This window comes from Platalea leucorodia (genome assembly GCF_965183815.1).
Source record: "Platalea leucorodia genome assembly, chromosome: 15".
NCBI classification, from domain to species: domain Eukaryota; kingdom Metazoa; phylum Chordata; class Aves; order Pelecaniformes; family Threskiornithidae; genus Platalea; species Platalea leucorodia.
Window position 1 is genome coordinate 1,429,725 of NC_138837.1, and position 6,005 is coordinate 1,435,729.

Here is a 6,005-nt window from a genome sequence, read left to right on the forward strand (position 1 = left end):
ATCAGCGGTGCTGCCCCCCAGCTCCTCTGCACACCCGGTGCTTGACCTGTCGCCTGCCGGACCTGGCTCTGCAGTGTGAAGGAAGGGTAAAGCCTGTCCCGGCTTTTCTCCTATTTATGCTCCTCTCCGGCTGCCCCTGCCAGCCATCGCCCCCCAACCCTGCCCCATGACTCAGGGCCCCTCGTGCACAGGGCAGGGGAGAGGGGAGGTGAGCCCCCCCAGCTGTGGTTTCACAGTAGTCGGGGTGTCCTCACGCACCAGCACGGAGGCAGAGGATTTCTGCAGGAGCCAAGCAGAACACTAGGGCTGGAGATGTCAGCCCCACGCAGCTGTGCCGGGACCCCAAGGTGCACGTGCCGGGGTTCCCGCTCCTGGCTCCCCACAGCGTTGCTGCCTGCTCTGCGTCCCGCCGCTGCCCCAGCCAAGCAAGGACAGGCAGGGACGGGCAGTGCTGAGCCCTCGGCTGACATTCATTTTCTCAGCGCTTGCCAGTGCCGGAGGCACCAGCTGTAGCTTTGCAGCCTGTGGCAGCCACAGTTCCCGGAGCCCACAGGTGTCTGCGGCCAGCACGTCTCTGGGATGTCAAAGCTTTGCTGCAGAGGCTCTAAGACATTTTGTACCAGGAGCAGGGGACTGTCTTTGGGACACTTTGGGCCTGAGGCCCTGCTGCTGCACCCTTGGTGCCAGCACAACATCCCTGCAGCTGGAAAGCTTTGCAGATCACGGTGCCCAGGCAGCATTGGCACCGCAAACAGAGCTGGTTCCCGAAGCGTGAGAATGGTGTCCCCGGGCAGTGCGGGTCCTGCCTTGCTCCAGTCATCAGCCATGTCCAGGCAATGTCTGGAGAAGAGCCAAGGAGCAGGATGGGGCCAGGGACGGACCCTGCCCCTTTCCTGCCTGCAGGTGATGCTGGCAGAGCAGCCGGGCGGGAGGGAGGTGCAGGGTCCAGCCCCTGCACTGCAGGTGCTGGGGCAGCAGCAGGTCCAGGCTGCAAAGAGCCCAGAGCTGCTCCCATGCCAGCACGTGCCCGGGGGCTGGGGGGAGCTGGGGGGCTTTGCAGCCCCTTCCTGCATTTACCTGCCCAAGCACGTGGGTAAGGAGTAATAAGAATTGTCCTGTGCTTCATGCTGGGCCGAGCCGAGCCCCCACACCCCCGCATCACGCTCTGCCATGTCCCAAGGTGACATCAAATGCTGTGTCGAAGCCACAAGCGAAGAGCTGTTGGTTCCTCTCCCAGCGCGGGACAGGGGCTCACAGACAGGACTGGGCAGCACTGGGGGGCTGCGGCCCCCTGAGCTGGGATGTGCCAGGCTCTCGCTGCTGCTTTCTCTCACCCAGCCATGCTCTCCTCTCCTCCCGCTCTGCTGCTGCCGCTGGGCAGCCCAGCACGGACCTCTGCCACGGCCGGGCCCCCCGGCCCCGCTGGGGCTCCTCCAGCGCGGCTGGGCTTGGTTCAGGTCTGTTTTCCACGGCGGGTGTTTGCTCCTCGTTCGGAGGGGGCTGTCATCCGCCGCGGCTCTGCGCAGAGCCGGTGCCTTGAGGAGCTGCAGACGCTGTGCCCGGAGCCGCGCGGTTTATGGAAGCTTGTTAGATGCAGAAGAGCATGTTTGTCTCTGCTTTTCAACATGTTTGTGCATTTTCCTCCTGAAGTCTGTGGTTCGGTTTCACCTTCTTCTTTTTGTGAACTTAAAGAACTGGAGAAAATAGTTTGGGAGGTAAAAGATGTTTCATTTTCAGAAAATGAAAAGTGTCCTTAAGTGTCTCTCTCTGTGTCTCTCACATCCTTTTCTCCCTCTCATCCCTCCCCTTCCCCACTCCCCACCCTTCCTTCCCAGGCAGGAGGTTACCAACTTCCTTGTCAGGAGCAAACCACTGTAATAAATTTTGCAGTTCATTTAAAAAGGCAGACTTTGTCTTTTTTGACTGTCTTTCTAACCCCCCTTGTTGGGGCCACCCCCTCCTCCCGGCTCCCCGTGGGCAGATGGGATGCCCTGCCTGGTGGCCCGGCAGGGGAGCGGTGCTTGGCCCCGGCAAGCCCCCGGTGCCCACGGGTGTCTCTCCGGGAGCGCCGCCTGCCTTCGGCAGGCCCGGGACGCTACGGCTGCGGGAGCGGGGTGGATGCTGTGGTGTGATTCAAGGCATTGGTGACTCAGGATCTGGTTCCAAGTGCTGCTGGGAATTGCCATAGCGACTCTGAGTGTGTTTTGCAAGTGAGCTCACGAATGACAACGTTTATGGGCAATTAGCTTAGGCATGGGATTTTTCATGTAAACCCTTGGTGGTCGCTATGGCCGAGAGCCCCTGGTGTGCTGTGCACTGCCACAGGGAGCAAAACCACAGCAAAGCACAGAGCTCTGCGATAGCTTTGATGACCTGTCCGTAAGTGCTTCAGTGCTGGGAAGTGCCCCCTGCCCTGGCTCTCCCCGATCCCAGCAGCTGGAGATGCTGCTTGGCTGCCTCCGATAACCAGAGCCACGATCCGCACTCACACCTCGCTCTTCTGACCAGCACAGGGCTGCTCTAGGGCTGCGGTTCCCAACAGCGCATAAATGCATGCTGGCCAGCACACGCTGTGCTGAGACCAGGGAACGCAGCGCAACACGGGAGATGGCACACGGGAGAGCGCAGTGCCCCGGTCCCCTGCACCGTGGCCACACCGCCCTCCCCTGCGTTCAGCTGTGCAAAGCCGCTGCACGCTGCCGCGCCTGAACACCAGCCCATTCCCATGGATACCCTGCAACAAGGAGAGAAGGTTGCCTTTAAAATCAGCATTTACTGTCATCATAATCAGCAAAAACTCAACACATTTAATGTGCTCTAAACACTAGGAAGGTAACAGGAGAATGAATCAGGCGCAAAGAACAGAGGGAGAGAAAACATGACCCCAGCTGGTGAGGGGCCACGCCAGCCAGGTGGGAGCCCCGGGAGGAGCAGAGAGAGGATTTTTGTCCTAAACAGCAGAAGATGCTATTGAAGTCAGCTGCTTTAGAAAAGACTTGAAGCCAGTCGCTGTCTTCCTTAGTGCATGTGCTTCCTAAGTGTCCCGTCCCCAGCCCTGCCCCAGCAGAGCGGTGTGCCGGGCCGGCAGCGGGGCTGGGGAAGGCAGCCGTCCCTGCCGGCACGGGAGCACAGGCACAGCACCCAGGCACGGCTGCCATGGGCAAAGCTGGGCTTTTTCCCATGCCACCTGCTCCAGGTCCCCTGAGCTCAACAAGTTCTACTGGCAGCAACAACAAACGCACAACCGTGTGCTGCCGGTGGTGCTGCGGGGTGGCTGGCAGCAGCGCTGCACCAGGCCAGGCTTGGCTGCCCTGGCAGAGGCTACACGAGCCGCCGGGACCCCCGGGCCAGCACGCAGGCTGGGCCAGAGTCGTGACGAGTACCTGCCTGTTGGTTGCCTGCCCCTGGAGAGGAGCAGGGCAGTCTTCAGCAGCAGATGAAATCCTGTGAGACCCCACGCTACCCCAGTCCTGCCTCGGTTTTGTCTGCACATGCTGCTAGGAAGAAGCACAGGGCTAACAACTCTGCCTGGGCTGGGACAGCCCTCCGCATGGAAGCCAGCTCCTCCGACCTGCCATCCTCCCGGCTGCTGGAAGAGCCTCGGCGTTGTGGGCCCATCACCCAGAAACTTCTCAGAAACCTAAAGCAAAAGAGAGACGTCTCAGCGGCGCTGTCAGGGAGGGGAGGGCAGGGGTCCGGGGCAGCGGGTGCACCGGTGGGGTCCCACAGCGCCGTGGGAGAAAGCACAGCCTATACCTGCCGCAGGACGGAGGACGGAGCACGGCCAGCCCTGCCTTTCGCTGCTGCGGCTCTGCCATCCCACGGCCCCCCCCGCCCCTTTAGGGGTCTCTGAAATACGGTCCTTATGGCACGGAGCCAAAGCAGGCTCTGTGCACGGGGCCGGGGCTGTCAGGAGAAGCCTCTTCTTCCCCCTGCTCAGTAATTAGCCCACTGTGCACAGCGCCAAGCTCTGAGAGCACTGAAGAATGAGGATTAAATGGGATTTAATGAAAATACCAGCAGTACTGTGGCAGAGAGCACTGATGACACACGGGCTGCACCTCCTTCCATCACGGCATAAGGTACCTCTGCCCGTCGGGAAGGACCGTGGCATGGCCAGCAGCGGCAATCCCACTGCAGGGCGGCCCAGCAGGGTTGGCGTGGGGGGGTCTGCATTTCTCTGAGTGCCCACGACACTCAGGTGCTTTACTGGCTTTGAACCCCAAAGATTCATAATTTCCTTATTATTTTAAACCCAATCTTATTTAACATGGTATGGCAAGAGTTGCAGAATTACTTAATATTGGTCACAGAAAGGCTGGGCGATGGAGACAAGATCCACGTTGCTATGTGTGGCTTAGCAACATATAAATGTATTCGCACAGAATAATGAAATTATCGTGAGGAAACAAAGCAGCCATCACTTGAAGAGATGGAGGATGTGGAGGCCTCTTGGAGCTCTTGTTTGCCAAGACAAGGAAGACAGTACTTATTGTTTGTGCAAATATGTGAACCCCCCCGGCCATCCCCTGCTTACATAAAGGGTGTAATGAATCCGGGCAGTGCGCTCGCTGCAACGCGCAGCTTTGTACAGCTGGGCTGGAGCTCATTACTGCGGAAACGTGCGGCCTCTCCGAGTGAATTGAGTCCTTGCGGGGGGAGCCCTGATACTGGGGGTGGGGAGGCGGGGAGGGATCCACAGGGCAGAGCGCAGCCCGCACCTGCCTCCTGGCCACGGCCACGCTGCAGAACTCCTCATTTCTGTGGTTCTGCAACTGGCCTGGTGTTTCCCTGCATTTTATCTGCCCTCATCCTCACGCGTGTTGAGGCAGCGCTGGGAGCCCATCCCCAGCTCCCCCAGGGACCCACTGGCTGCCTCTTGCACTTGGAGCCAGCGCGATGCCCACAGCTCCCACGGGAGCACAGCTGAGGTGCTGGAGCAGAGATGGGGTGGATCCCACCCCAGATCCAGCACAGCTTGCCTAGGAGATGGCGAGCAAGTCCTTTAAGCCCCGGGTCTCCCACCAGTGCCCAGGGTCCCGCGCTCCCCCTGCCCACCAGCTCTCCCCGCTGGACTGCGGGGCAGGCAGGCTCCTCCTGGGCCAAGGCATGACCTCCTGCAAGCCTGCTCTGGTACCACCATCATTTTCATTAAAGCTGGCTGGAAATTTTCAAATAAAGATACCTGGGGCAAAATATGTCTCTTTTCAATAACCTATTTTGGGAGAAAACAAGAGAGGAAGCAGTGTCTGTTGAAATGATTTGTCTCCTGTTCATCATCAAGCACACGGTTTATGGTTTGCTTCCCCTGGCAGCTGTTATCCCCAAGAGCTACATAGCATTTTGCTCTCTTGAACAAGCTGTGAAGACGGGAGCCTGTGCAACGCTGAGCTGCCCTGGGGTCTTCCAGGCATTATTACAGCTGGGCATTACTGCCTTTTATTTTTTTTTTTTTAATGTCTGGAAGCACTTGTCTTTGAGCCCGGCGCCTCAGAGCAGCGCAGCATAGCCGGCACCAGCGCTATGCCGCACACCGGCTTGCACGTACACAAGTGTGCAGAGGAGTGCTCTTCTGGTTCAAGGAGATCTTCTCATTCACCCCAGGCTGAAGGACTGCCCAGCCAAGGGCTCCCTCGCCCCGGGGCGCGCGAGGAGCCGCTCTCGGTGCTAGCAGAGAGGGTGGCCGTGCACAGCGCTGCCCTGCACCCACTGGCTGCTTCCACGGCCGTTGTGCATCAGCCGGCGCGCGAGGGGGCAGGCACCGAGCCCAGCCCGGCATCCCCACCATCCTCTGGGCAGACCCAGGCTTTTAAAAATATACTGAGGGCTTACTTGAGAAAACAAAACCAAACTAAACAACCTGCCTCTTTGCACAGCTGGAGTTTAATTACACATGTGGCTAGATTAAGATATGCAGGAGCAGGGGCGGGGGGGGCAGAGCACAAATGCATGTGCTGGGTGTACGTCTTGCTGTCTCTGAGACCCCACTCCTACGCCTGAAATGC